At 55.2% G+C, this 14551-nt stretch overlaps 1 long non-coding RNA gene across 1 annotated transcript in view; it reads right to left on the reverse strand.

The window, feature by feature from the left end:
- Window positions 1-13762, reverse strand: part of LOC119158440 — a 35797-nt gene extending 22035 nt beyond the window's left edge. Inside the window, exon 1 of the long non-coding RNA XR_005107862.1 lies at window positions 13659-13762. This is a non-coding gene — a long non-coding RNA (uncharacterized LOC119158440). The remainder of the gene's footprint in view (window positions 1-13658) is intronic.
- Window positions 13763-14551: the final 789 nt, after the last annotated feature.

Here is a 14551-nt window from a genome sequence, read left to right on the forward strand (position 1 = left end):
GATGAGCAGCGGTGTCCCTAAGGCTGGGGGTGCGGAGGGGGCTGCAGCCCGAGCCATCCTGCCTGGCGCAGGGGCTGGTCCCTCGCCCAGAGGTGTGCAAGGAGGGCGAGCGCTGCTCCCCTCCCATCTCCAGCAACTTGGACTTGGGAACAGAGGGAGAGGGAAACCGGCAGGCTGAAGGGGATGGTTCAGCGATCGGGAGCAGCTAGAGCAGAGGGAACAAAGAGGTGGAGGAATTCGAGGGGGAAGGTGAGAAAAGAGCCCCCTGGGGGTACAGGGGCACTTTGTCCAGAGGTAGAAGGCGAAGGCAGGATAACCATCACCTCTGCACCAGCGTAGCCCCTTGAACTCTCCTGGGGACACACTTCTCTGGGCTCAAACCTGCCCCGGGTGACTCCAGTGACTTCAGGGTCATCACCCTGGGCACAAGCTTGGGAAGAAGAAAAGAGATCAGCCAGTTTCCCACCCCCATAAATCAGGGCTGAACCCACTAAGGACAGGCAGTGCTGGGGAAAGCGGCTTTGCTAGGGTGCCCTCCCCCTCCCCTGGCAGACCAGACACCAAACTCCCTTTGCCTTTGGCTTCACCATCACACGCAGGGGCTCAGACAGCTCCTATAAAGCCACAGACCTGGATCCCTCCTGGGACAAGAGCAGAAACCACCGCCAGCAGTTGGAATTCACACCTCAGCTTCACACCGTGTTTGAAGAGAGGGTTTAACCACCCATATCCACCGAGGCTCCTTTGCTTCACTGGCACAAACAAGAGAAATTGCCCAGAGCCCCCCTGACTAAACCTCTTCGTGCACTGAAGGATTCCCAGCTGATATTCCCATCCAGGCTGTCCTGTGCCACCCCATCTGGCTGCAACACAGGACACTGGTGTGCTTCCCACTGGGGATTTCCCTCGGATGCAAGAGTGAGGCCAGTGGGGCAAGGAGAGGTGGCAGATGAAGGCAGCGATGCTGGCAGAGCTGTGGGGCTGGGGTGACCCTCCCTGCACGCCCCCCCCGATCCTCCCCATTGCCAGCTAAAGAAGATTAGCCAGAGCTGGGGTGACAGATCAAAACAGGACGAGTTGATGGTCTGTCCATGTGTGAGCTGCCATTGTGTGCCTGGGTGTGTGCAAGGCAGAACGGTGGTTAAGCCTCACGCAGCTATTCACGCCCTCCCGGGGGTTTGGTGAACCATGTCTCAGCACCGAGAGGTCAAGCTTGCTCTTGCTTTAGGCTTTGTGGGGTCTCTGCCATCGTGCTGCTGAGCTGGCAGCCCTGGAAGGAAGATCTCCTGAAAGCCAAGCTCAGGATGACCCTCCTGATGAGCCTCCCCCCATGTCCTCTGCTGTCATCGGCAGCTCGGTGCAACAGGCAGCGTGCAAGGGCAGCGCGCCCTGGGAGTGGGGAATGTGGGACTGGAATAAGAGACAGCGCGTGGAGAGGGACCGGTGGCATCCGTGCCTAGAGGCAGGTTTGTACACCTTGAGTGGTGGGGTTTGGGGAGCGTTGTGGGTGCATCTGCTGTGTCAGGTCCAAGGTGATGCAGATGTGAGATATTTGTGTTTCGTCTGCTGCTGGCCCTGTTGTTCACTGTTAGCAGTGATTTGTCATGTTCTGCTGGCAAGTCATCGGGGACTCGTGACATAATGTGACACCTATTAGCATAAGGACAAATTCTGCTGGAGAAAGTGTCTCTTTTCCACTTTGGAGACCTTTCCTCCGTTGCTCACCCTGCTGGACAGGGCACCAGGGACCCACTGGTGCCTCCCAAGGGACAGCCACCCCTGGAGGGGAGATGAACCCCATGGGGAGACCCACAGCTCAGTGTGAAGGTGCCCCAAGGCTGTCCCTGAGCCTTTTCTCTCTGCCTGGAACCATCCCAGCCCAGTCCCGCCCAGCCCTGCTGCTGAAGGTCTGCCACCGCTCCCTGGGGACACACAGTCTTCTGCAAAAAACAGGAGAGGACATCCCTTGGGTCCCACTGGGCAGGGAGCCCCTCCTCAGAGCAGGGCTCGGGGGACTCTGCCGTCCTCTCCTCTCCTTGCTGTTGCTGAAGCTTCCAGCAGAGAAAAATTATTATTCTCCGTAACAGTCTATCGCAGTCCAGACACGCGAGTGTGCCCAGGCACTTGCACACACACAGTCTCTGCACACCAGTACCCACATCACTGCACAAGCCATTGGGAACTGTCTGGTCTCCCCAGACCCTGCCAGACCTCAGGACCCCATCGCCAGAGTCCCTTCGGTTTCAGTAACCCAGCACGTCCGAAATAACGGCAGGAATCAAACGACACCGAAATCAAGGCAATTCCTATCTCACAGCAATTAATTTCCTTTTCCCTCGCTGACATCACCGTTCAGGTTAATACATGCACCACTTCCCTTATCTTTCTTTGGGATTACCTCATTGGAGAGAACCCGGAGAGCCTCCCTCTCCGCTGTGCCGAATCCCAGCACTGGTGTCGGAGCTGCAAGTTTGCAGCCGGAGGAAGGATTGCTCAAATGCAGTTCCACCAGCACACCCAGCTCTTCTGACCACACCGGCACTTCACGCTGTTTTCTCACAGCATTCAGTGATATTCAGCAAGGCACAAGCACCAACATATCTGCCCTTCGCCCTTCGGTTCACACTCATCAGAAAGGAAAATACTCTTCCGCACCAGGCAGCTTCTCTCTGCCTGCAGTCAGGGGTTCATATGTGGGTTTTATATGCGATACAAACAATGCAAAAGTGTTTGCGCACACACGCAACCCCCCAGTGCTACAAAACACACACACCCTTCACGTGTGGCACTTGAGTAAGACAAAAAACTTATCATATATGTACGTGAGCATATGTTCGTAGACAGGAGCACTCATACAAGTGCATGCTTCATACCAAAATCCAACAGTTAATGAGCTCACGTGTAATTTAGCTGACAAGTACGCTAACATGTGTTGCATGTAATTGTGTGTCAACAAAATACAGATGAATATATATACACACATCTCCACAAACATTCATATAGTGACAAATTTTGATCAGTTGGTGATTATTCTCATCTAAAACAAAGGGAAAGATTTTTTTTTTTCGGCTATATCTCCACAAGAATGTAACTACTGCAAGCAAATGCCACACATTTGCTACAACATGGTGCGAACAGATGTGAATACATATATTCACATACACACACACACACACACACAAACACATTTTCAACAAACACAATAAACAGATGAAGGACTTGAATTGCTTTGGGATGCTCTGCATTGCCCACAGAGTTTAAGTCCCTGGGGGGAGCTGTACAGGTAACGCATGCACATGGGAGCCGATGGATGCAGGTGTCTGCGTGTGCTTCGCCTGTGCTTGTTACAAATGCCCATCGTACACCGAGCGTGCAGCCTGTGCACCCACTGCTATTCACTGCCTCCTTCTCTCACACACACAACTCCTCCAGGCAAGACTTCAAACAAAGAAAGAAAGAGAAAAATGCTGTCTTACTTTTTTTCCTCCTTTTTTTTTTTTTTTTTTTTTTTTTCCTCCTCTCTCCTCCCCGCCGCCTCAATCGCAGGACTTCAGCGGGACTGCAATTCTTTGGTGGAGATTATGAAAAGCAACTTGACAAACCGCCGAGCGCTGCACACAGCCGTGCGGAGGGAAAGAAGAGCTTTGCCAGCAGTGAAGAGAAGGAACAAAAGCCCAGCGATGCCAGAGCGGTGCTGAATAGGTGTCTTCCTAATTGTAAGGGGATTGTGTGGCTGCGTGTGGTTGCAGGGCGGGAGGAGGCGGGTGGAAGGGGCGATGGGAAGAGGCCTCCCTCCCACGCCGGCTGGGGACGGCCACCCGCAACCCCAATCTGAGGTTAGTGCATAAATTATCCGCCGTCTCTCGCGCCCTCCCCGTTGGGTCGCGGAGCCGCACACACGTCTGCATCCCTGCTGCTCCCATCCACCGACAGCTTCCCATTCCCCACGCAGCCCACCGTGGATACCGGGTACCCACTCGGCATACACCCCACCCAGGGCAGGGATGCCGGCTCTCCCCATCCCGTCTCTCTCCCGCTTTCTCCCTTTCTGCTTTGTCTTCGGCCCCGTCTCCCAGCCAGGCAGACACAAAAGAGCCCCTGACCTGGGAGAAGAAATAGCCGTTTCCAGAAAAAAAAACCCACCCGAGTGCTCCGGTGTGTGCTTTCAGCAGGCAGGGAAATTAAAAATAGCTGGTATAGCTCGAAATCAGAGGCAGCATTCCTTCCCTAATGAGTGTAATTAGCAGAGTGAGGATGGAAGCGTGTTTCCCTGGCTGTTCCCTGCATCCTTCCGTGTCTCCGAGCACCAGCCTGCCTGTGCTCTTCCACAGGCTTTTGAGAAACAGCGTTTTCCCACTTCCAGGAGCTGCTGGGGCAGAAGCTGTGCTTGGATGCAGCTATCAACATGCACTTCAGATGCCTTAAGCTCTCCCTCCACCTCTGTCTCAAAATAGAGGGTTTCAGACAGGATTAAATCCCCAAACACACATCCTGAGTCCTCTGGGGCTTGCTGAAGCAAAGACAAGTCGGATTTGGGACCTTTTTTTTTCCCCCCCCTGCTCATCGCTATCCATCTACTTTAGCTCTCATAAATCCCAAGCTGTCAGTGTAACAACGGGTGATTCAGTGGGGATTTAGCCAGGCTTCAGACCCGTGGAGCGAGCCAGATCCTCCTCCCGTGGCAGCTCCCAACTGAACATGAGCATGGCATTACCTCACCCTACGCCGGCTCCCCTCGTGCCAGGACGCGAGATTTGGGCTGCCCTCCCCTGTGGAGCCGGGAGGTCCCTTGGAGGGAGCAAGGACCTTCTCTGTGCTCTGCTCTCTGGGTAGCCCCCTCAGCTACCCTTTAAATCTAAATTCTGCCCAGGATTAGTCTAACCATTGCTTTGGGCTGCATCGTCCTGGGTGAGAGCAGCAAGCACCTGCGATGGGATGAGGATGCAGGAGGGTCCACGCTGCGCATCCTTCCCCCAAAACAGGGAAGGGGCAGCAAACGAAGCCCCACGGGAGGGCAACACGCTTGGAGATGTGTTGAGCAGCTCATTAACTGATCGGCCTAATGACCCGCTCGGTCGGGTTGTCTGCACAAGCCAGAGGAGGAGCAGGAGCATCCGGATGGGGCAAGACATTGGATGTGGCACGGGGCTGCCCGCGCAGGCAATCCAGCCATGCCACCAGGCTGTAGCAGGCCAGGAGCGGCCGGGCAGGGCTGCGTTGTCTCTCAGCATCTGCTCGGCTCTGACATTGTGCTCACTTGGGCTTTTTTTTAATTGTCTTGATGTCCCTCATTTGCATAATCCCCATAATGCAGCGCAGCAGGACTTTTGCTCTGAGCTAATAAATAGATGACAAAAATAAATGTGTCATGTAAGATTTGCTTCCATTTCTTTCCTTTGTGAGTGAGCTATCACCAAGAAATGATGCTCGCGGGGTTGATCTCACAGGAACTGTCAGCTTGGCCTGCCATAAGCAGCGATGTTCGCTTTGCCCGTGGTATGCAACTTTGCCAGATGTTAGGCTGAAGCAGCGAGCTGGGAACAGGAGGAAAAGGCGGCTGTGAAATGCAAGGATGTGCTCCTCGCCACCTGGGCTTTGCCTCCACATCGGTCCTCCAAAGCTCTTCCCCAAAAGTCACCCCAAAAGCAGGCTGGCAGCCAGTGGAAGGACTGCAGACCACAAAAAAGTTAATTGTTGTGTTCGTAACGCATTTGCATCCAGTTACCGCTGGGTAGGTACCTGGGGTCCCTTATTTTTAGATGCATTTTCTTCAAAATTATGTGGCACTGTGGTATCTTTTCCTCCCTAATGCCATGGCCGGCTTTTTGCTTGTGGTGGAGTTGCACTACTTATGAAATTAGTTCCCTTAGTTAAGAAAAAGTGTAATCACTTTTCCACGAATATCCAAGAGGACTCATGAGGCTGGAAAGGCAGCACGTGTTGGCTGCAGGACGATTCCCCCCTTGGTTTTACAAGAACTTATTTATCACCTCAAAAAACTTGACTGGGTGATGCATGGGGCAGCAATGGGAACACCAGAGCTCCCACCCCAAAACAGCCTGAACAGGCTCGAAGTTTTAAAACTTCGAGATAGGGCTCTGCATCTGCAGAAATCTCACTCCATGACTGGGTGTTTTCCTAAGCTGGAGCTCAGCTGGAAGTGATGGAGCTGCTGGGCATCACTCCCACATCAAGTCAGACCAGAGGATCCCTTCTGAGCATCAGGTCTGTGAAGCGATGGGGTTTGGATCTGATGGAAGATAGCAATGAGCCTCGTTAGGTTTCTGAAGATGTAGTAGAGATGGTTACTTTGCAGAGGGTGCTGGCAGCTCTGGAGATCGTATCTCAAGCATTACAGCAGTTGGTGGGGTTTTTTTTTTCTTCCCGCAGCCCTGTGATTCTGGAGGATTCTCAGATCTTATATAAAAATGCCTTAGCATTTCCAACTGTGTTGTTTGTTGAGGAAAGCCTGAAAACATGAATCCTAAAGGGTAAAAGCTAGAAGAGAAATAAAGACCTGATAATTTATGAGCTGCTTTTTTTTTTTTTTTTCTTTTAAAACCCTGACCAATTTTAAATCATTTTTATCACTGTACATAACTGCCTTCTGGCATGCGACTGCTTGAGCCTGGTGTTACTGTAACGAAGGATTCACAGCTGCTGGACAGTGGAGGAAAAAAACACGGCCCATGGTTTCCAAAATGCTCAGATCAGGCTGTGAAAGGAGCTCATCAACCTCACAGAGCTGCACTTAACTGACATTTAAGAGGTCCTGGGATGGGGCTTTTGGCTCACGCACAGGGTTTCCCAGCGGGGCTGCTTTGTAGAGGTCTCCCCCCATGCTGGAGGTGGGATGTGTTTGCAGCAAGCTGGGCTGGCAGCCGGGATGCTCGGGGCTGCCTCATCTGCGGCAGCAGCCCTGAGGAGGAGATGCACCTGCAGATGGGTGCTGGTGGGGGAAGCAAAGGCAGGGGCTGAAGAACAAGAGACAGGGAACAAAAGCAAAGGAGGAGGGAGAGGTGAGCTGTGGTGTAAGGCTGGATCATGACTCCAGCGGTGGTGAGCACCAGCAGGAGAGCTTTCCACTGTGGGCAGCCAAGATCTGCAACAAGTCCTCTCTCAGCTCGTCCCAGCAGTGAGTTCTGCACCCCTGATGGTCTGAACCAGGCTCAGCTGCCTCCCAGCCTAAGCACCAGACCCAAGTGGTGCTGTGAGACAGTAGGGTGCTGGGATGAGGGAAGGCAGAGAGCCATAAGGATGGAAAGAAGAAAAAAAACAGTGAGAGGTGGAAATTAGATGAGATACAGGAGTGAGGCATGGAGAACCGCGGCGCATCCCTCCAGGATGCAGCAAATAATTTTCCCCTTCCCCAAAGCACCATGGCAAGAGGATGGAATCATCCATCTTCATTACATCACCAGAATAGGCTCTGTCAGGTTACACTGTAAAACTAATCAATATTCCCTGTGGCCTTGCTGGCCGCAGCTCCTGCCACGCTGCAGGCAGCTGCACACAAGTGCTGGCACACCCGGGCACTGCTCCCCGGGCAGCACGGGTCCGCACGCCGCTGCGGGAGACAGAGACACCCAGTTACTGCCATGCACTGTCTACATATGCTTGATGTTTTTTTAAACGAGTTCACACTCTTTCTTATCTGGCTACCCAGGTATCTCTTTTTCCCCTTGCCATAATATCCTGACACTTGTCTGCTTATTTTCTGTAGGCAAGAGAATAAACATCCTACAACAAAACCCCACAGAAGTGCATTTATTCAGGGAGCAAGAGTCTCCACAGAAAGCCTTATTTGCCCAGTTGCAATCACACAAGCCCACTTAGACTGCAAACCTAACTCAACATGCAGCAACCTGGAGCTCACGCACAAAACAAGGCACTTCCCTCCACAGGGACATTCCTCTAGAGCAAAGAGAAGCGAAGGGTTGTGCTATGAGCATTGCTTGGCTCCTCAACGCAGTTTGGACCAGCTTGGCCAGACTGCTCAGCACCCTGCACCTACCCTTGCGCCCAAAGCACCCAGATCTCACACCCAAATCTTGCATCCAGCCCAGCCGGGTGCTGCTTTTCCCTGGGGAAGACTCCCAGCAGTCCCAAAGCAGCACTGGAAATGCTCCTTGTCTCATCGCTGCCTGTCCCTGCTGAACCCGCACGAACAGGGGCAGGGAGTTAATAAACCTAGGAAATAAAGGTTAAGATTCCATCACTGGGTGCTGCTGAGAGCAGAGCAAAGATGCTAAGCCTTTCAGTTGTGCATGGTTGAAAAATGATGGAGGGGTGCAGGGGACACGCCTGTGTGAGCAGAGCTGTTGCAAGAGCCGGGTGGTGTGTGGTGCAGAGGGGTTAACCCGATCGGTGCTGCCTAGATGGGCTTCAGGGATCAGCCCTTCCCAAGGGAGCACCTGGCTGCACCTAGAGCTGGGGCTCAGCAGCATTCCCGCTGTCCGGTTGCTCCCAAGAAGCACCAGCGAGAAGACAAATCCCTGGGATGGGAGACCCTCAGGGCAGACAAGACCCTGACCACCACATGGGTCTTTGGATTTTACCAGGAGATGCTGCAAGCACACTGCATCGGGAGTCCCTCACTGGAGGTAACAGCCCAGCAGCAGGGAGCCTGCACCAGCTCATACTGGTCTTTAATCTGGCACAGCCCAGCCTGTGTCCACCCTATGACTGTTCCTGGGGCAGGAGCCGAGGGGGTCCGGTGAGCTCCCTGCTCCGCACCGGGGAGCATCACCCCAGCCGTTTGCAAGGCAGCTTTCAAAGCGTTCGCTCCCGCCTCGTGCCTGGGGTCCTACTGCAAGCAAAAGTCTTGCCCAAGACAAGACCCATCCATCTTACTCCCAGCCTGGCCGCGTGGCTAAAAATAAGCCAATAAAGTAGCAATCACCTTGGAGCAGCAGCAGCTCTATTAAAGCGGAGCGAGCTGCAGCACCTGTGCCCCAGCTCCATGGCATGCACGCGCCAGAACCCCGGGAGCCTCCACCTGCCCTGCTCTGCCCTGCTGCCGTGGCGTGACGGCGGTGGGAGCCGGCACAGCATCCCCCGGTGCTGCTCCACGGCCCCACGCTCCTGCCAGGCCCCCGCTCTGCCTCGCTGAGCTTCTCCAGAGATGCTCCGGAGGTGCCATGGCTGCACGTGCCGGCATAGGATGAAGGCGTCCCTGAGCCTCTGGCAGCTCTCCAGCCTGCTGGGAGGAGAGGGGCTGATGGCAGCAACCGCAGTGATTGTTTCTTGCTTCGCACCTCTCCCCTGTCCCAGCAGCTCCTGGGGCCCGAATTGTCCGTACACCCTGGCTGTGGGTAAGCAGTGCTCCTTGGGGTTGCTCGTGCACCTCTTCCCCTGCAGACGTTGGCTGAGGTGCAGATCTGTCCCCATCTGATGTGCGGGATGTTTGCATCAGTTTCCGTTGCAAACGCTCATTTGTCATGTAGATCTCCTGGCATTTTTTTAAAGGGTAGATTAATTTAGGGGAGCTCTCAGATCCAATTTCCTCTGGCAATGGCTCTATTAGGCTGTGCACAGCAGAGATACAGGCTCCCGTCCTCCTGCTGCTACTGATGGAATTTGATTCCGCGCTGCCAAATCTGCAGGGCTGCAAACACATTCTCACTCTTGATTAATGTGAGTAATTTCTGCTTGAAAGAAGGTTGAAATGAGCAGCCAAGGGGAAGCGAACGGTGAGGGTTCCCCCCACCACCACCCCTCCTCCTCCCCCACCCCTCACTGCTGTTTGCATTTTACCAGCCCTGGCATGGGCTAACAGATAAACAGAAGCGCTGGCCCGGTTTCAAGAGCAGCAGAAGGTGCGGGAGGCGGGGGGCAGCCGGCGCGGGCGGGACGTGGCTCCTCCAGGGGGGTGGGCGGTGGGGGTCGCCCCCGGCCCGCAGCTGTGCCGCAGACGGGACCCAGGAGCCCAGGCCAGCGCCACGGGGTGGGGGGCTGCGGGGAGGCTCAGGTGGGTGGAAACATGAAGGGAAAGGGGGTCCGGCTACGGGGAGCAGGGGGTTGGACATGTAAGGGGAAAGGGCGTCCCACATGGGGGGCAGGGGGTCTGTACATGGGGAGAGGTGTCCTGGGGGTGCCCTGCCTGTCCCCATGCAGGCAGGCACAGCACTCCTGCCCTCAGCCCAGGTCCGGCCGCTCCTACTTTGAGGAGCGATGCTGTCAGCGAGGACGCTCAGGCCGGGATGCTGAGCATCTCCCTGGCCCTGGCTTTCCATCCTGCCCCACTCAAGGGTCCCCAAGGGTCCAGCCTGCTCCCAGTGGGCCAGCTGCTGCAGGGACTCCCTGTTTTCCTGCAGGGCATTCACACCCTCCGCTTTTGATTCCTTGAGACACACCACTTGGCGCTGATGTGGGGACCCGAGATGCCCGCATGGCTGTGTGGATTTGGAGAGGGAGAACCAGCTGGCCCATGCCAACACAGTGAGCAGCCCCTGCCCCAGCATCCCCATGGCACCTACCACACGAAAACCTGCCCTGCAGTCAGGGTCTTTGTAAGACACCATCGTAGCAGCAGTAATAAGGAGAATTTTTTCCCAGTGAAATCCCGTCCCCTACGTCTTCTCCCTCAGGAGCAGCGGTGGCTTTGCATCTCCTCTTCAATTTATTTTTATAAGGAAGGAGGGAGAAAGAGAGTCACATCCTAATCTGGCAAAATGTCAGGGAGTGATTCAGAGAAGAGGCGAGCAGCAGGGAGAGGCAGCCCACACAGGAGAGTTGTTTCTGATTTCCAAATGTCAGCATGTCCTTTAATTAAATGCTGATTAACAGGGGACGTGCTCCCTTGCGCTGGAACAGGGGCTGCTGCTGGTAACATCGCACTCTGCGGAGAGCCCAGGCGATGCCACCAGCCTGCTCGCACCCATGGGATGAGCTGCCTGGCACGCCGGAGAGGTGGGAGAGCCATGAGAGCTGGCCCTGGCTGAGCAAAGCAGCCTTGCCCCGTGGTTTGCACTGAGGGCACCAAAGGGTGCTGGTTCAGCTGCTGCACGGCTCAGTCACAGCAGGCAAGCCTCTGGTGCCCAGGTCCCTGCTGTCTTGTCTAGCCTCTGAGCTGGGATTGCGCCCATGATTTTTTTTGTCTCCGAGTGGAAGTTGCATTGGATCTAGTTTAGTGAAACTGAATGCAAACCCAGATGTGGATGCTCTTACTTTAGTCTGAGCAGCTCTTTTCTTCCTCAGCTTCTGTCTGTTCTCTACACGCTTAAGCTAGGCTGCAAAAATGCTCTCGCATTTGGGATGTCTGAAACAACTTGTGTAGCTAATAGTGTCCCTAAGCATTATCAGTTACAATGCTTCTCTTTGTCCTCTCAGGCATGCCTTGTGTTTGAAGTCAGTGGGAATGTTATCCTTGAGGGTGGGAGGGCTGGGCTGGGCTCTGGGCTGCGTCTGCCCTGGCAGGGTGGCAAACCCTCTTGCCTCTGGAAGTGGAGAGCAGCACCGTGCAGAGATAGCCACATTGGAAGGTGGCCAGTCACTTGCGTCCTGGCTGCCACCCTGCTGCCTCCACCTGATGCTGTCCCCAAGCACCAGGGCTGATTCTCTCCCTCCCATGGTGCAGGGAGGCGGCATGTGGGATGGAGCAGCTAAGTCCAGGCAGCACTGTGCCTTGTTGTGTGCTCCCTGGCGCGGGGAGCTTTGCACGGGACCTTGCTATGTGCACTCCCTCCTGGTGAGCATCACTACGTGCCCTGGGATGGGCGGTTGCCTGAGCCCGTCTGGCCTTCGGGATGGTTCGGGCTGGCCCAGCTGCAGGTTTTGTTCTGGGCGTCACAGGGTGGGAGCAGCCCCACTCCAGGAGTAGCAGGTTTATCCAGACCAAAGAGGCACATTCTGCTCAGCACTGCGTTCGTCTGGCTGACAAAAAAAAAATGTTCCCGAGCGTACAAAAGCTCTTTAAACTGCACCGAAACTTTTACCTCGGACAGCCTCCTTCAGAGACCGGTGTAATGCTGCGCACATGGAGCCGCTTGCCCAAGCAAAGGAGGTTACAGGGCTGCAGTCACACGCCAGACAAGGCTAAATCTGAAGAAATAATCTATATTTAAACCTGCACTTTTCAGTGCCAGAGCTGAGAGAAAAAGCTTTTCACGCTCATCCTCCCATCTCCACAGCCACCACCACCCTGCACAGCCCTCCCAGCACCTGCAGAAAGTCTGTCCTCCCTTTCTGTGTCACCTCCCAGCAGCTGGTGGGGACAGAGGCACAGGTGGCGAGTGGCTCTGGGTGCCACGTTGCCCCATGCCCCGTGCGATGTGCAGCTCGCAGCAACAAGTGTTTGCTCTCCCACAGCGACGCTGCCTATTCCCAAGCGCCACCTGATGGCATCATCTCCAAAAAGGGTTTGTTAGACAATATTTATACCGGCACAGACACCAGAAACAGCTCCGGCACCAGGGAGGGTGCAAATGGGAAGCAAGGCCCCTTGGCTGAGAGCAACCCTGGGCTCAGCACCCTGCCCCGTGCCCGTCCCCAGGATGGAGCAGACCAAAGCTGAGTTCAGCAAACACACGTGTCAGCTGCTGTCTTAAGACTGCAAAAGTTCTTCCAAGCTACCCAGGAGGCAGGCAGATCCTACTAGCCCAGGTTGGGGGATCCCCAGACACCCCCCCCCCCCCTTTTTTTAATTCTCTTTGACGTGCCTGAGAAAACACCTCTGTGTTTATAAAACGTGAGACCAAATTACACAGAAATCCTGGGGGCAGCAAGCCCTGAACACCACCCACATGGCAATGGGAAAGAAGTCACTTTCTTCTACTGCCAGACAAGGGATTTTGCCACACTGGTGTCACCCTCTGCTTCCCTAGAGAGATGCCACCCAGACATTTGCCAGGGACCCTTCGGCTGCAGTAGCCAAGCAGCAGGTCGGATACCCTCCCCACCAAAAGGAGAGGGTCTCCCCCGACACTGCAAACAGCAGCCCTGGCTTGCATGACCAGCACTAGTGCATCCAAGAGGCATCCTTCAGTCAGGCCTCCTGTCCCCCCCTCTCCCCAAACCAGTGCCTGTTCAGGGCAGGGGTCCTAGGTGAGATGAACGCAGCACTGGCTCAGGGTCCTCTTTGAGCATGAAGCCCCAGGAGGGGGGAGCCTCGCTCTGCCGATGTCCCTGCTTCACAGTCTGCCTGCCCCCCTTCCCTCCCTCTCCTGGGAGTGCTGGGCGCCCGACTCCTGTCAGGGGAAAGGCACCCGTTGGGGTGAGCCCCTGGTTTCACCCCAAGTGCCCACTGAGCAGGGCAGTGCCTGGCTCCCCAAGGACGGTTCTTACCAGCCAGCACCCCTGCTCAGCATCCCGCACCAGCCAGCGTGCCAGTGCCCATACCCGAACCCACGGGTACCACCCTGTCTCCTGCCGCTCTCCCCCCGTCTCGCTAGCCTCCGCGCCCGACTTCAGCACACATGGGAACACTAAGACACCCAATATTAAGGTACCCAGATGGAGAGACTGCAGCAAAGTGTTTTGTGCTGGGAGGGATGGGGAGAGGATGCAGGGGGAGGGGAGGTGGTGGTGGTGGGAAGGGGGGATGAATCATTTCGAGGGAGCCAGATTTCCATATTCCCCCTGCTGGAAAATTAAAGTCTGCTCTGAGTTTGCATCCCAAATGTGATTGCTTTCGGATCCCTGCCTTGGAAGGCACGTACCTCTCTCAGCAGCCGGCCCTGCCAGGATCAGTGTCCATGCTGTCTACCTGTCAGCAGGCTCTCTTCCTTCTGTTCACGCTGAGCATCATATTTTCTTTGAACACCGAGGTAGTTAAAAGCTGCAACTTAAGGACTCGAGAGGGGGGTGGAGGTGGACAGACTCACTGAGCATGAAAAGCAGCTATTGGCTCTGCCTCCCCGGCTGCTCTGCCACTGGGCTGGGCTGAACATGTGTCATCCTTCCCCTTGGTTCCCCTTATTTCCCCGTCACTGTCCTTCCCGCTCGGAAGGAGGCGAGTTATTGCCGGGTGATGGACCCCCCCGCAGCAGCGCACATCGCACCTGCCCCCTCGCAGGGCTGCTCGGGCAGATGCAAACGCTGCCCGAGACGCCCCGCTCCCTCCCCATGTCATGCAGCATATGGTGCGTGATTTTTAATTTCCTCGGGACAGCGGCTCGTATGGCGACTGGCAGGTTTCTCATCGAGCTTTAGCAGGCCTTTGATTAACCCCCGGTAGATCCTTATGTGCCAACTGTCCGTATGGGCTGAACAAAGCACTTCCCGATTCCACCGCTCCCTACTTCCTTCTCATTAACGGGGAGCTCTTCGTTTGAGCCCCCGCCAGGACAGCGAGATTGGTGTCCTGCCTTTAAAGCTGCCTCTCCCACATTACAGCAGGTGAGATCTCTTGCTGGGAAGAGGAGCCCGGCTAGACTCCTTTTGCAAACCCTGCCTACCTGTTACATGTCAGCCCTGTGCAGGATCGATCTTGCCAAATGAAATAGCTGAACGTTTATATCAGTGGCAATGCGAGAATCCGGCTTTTCTGCAGGGCTGCTCTCTCAGGCTCTCTGCAAACACAGGTGGAGTTGCTCAGTTCTGCTCGGGTCCT

Source organism: Falco rusticolus, chromosome 17, assembly GCF_015220075.1.
Source record: "Falco rusticolus isolate bFalRus1 chromosome 17, bFalRus1.pri, whole genome shotgun sequence".
Lineage (NCBI taxonomy): Eukaryota > Metazoa > Chordata > Aves > Falconiformes > Falconidae > Falco > Falco rusticolus.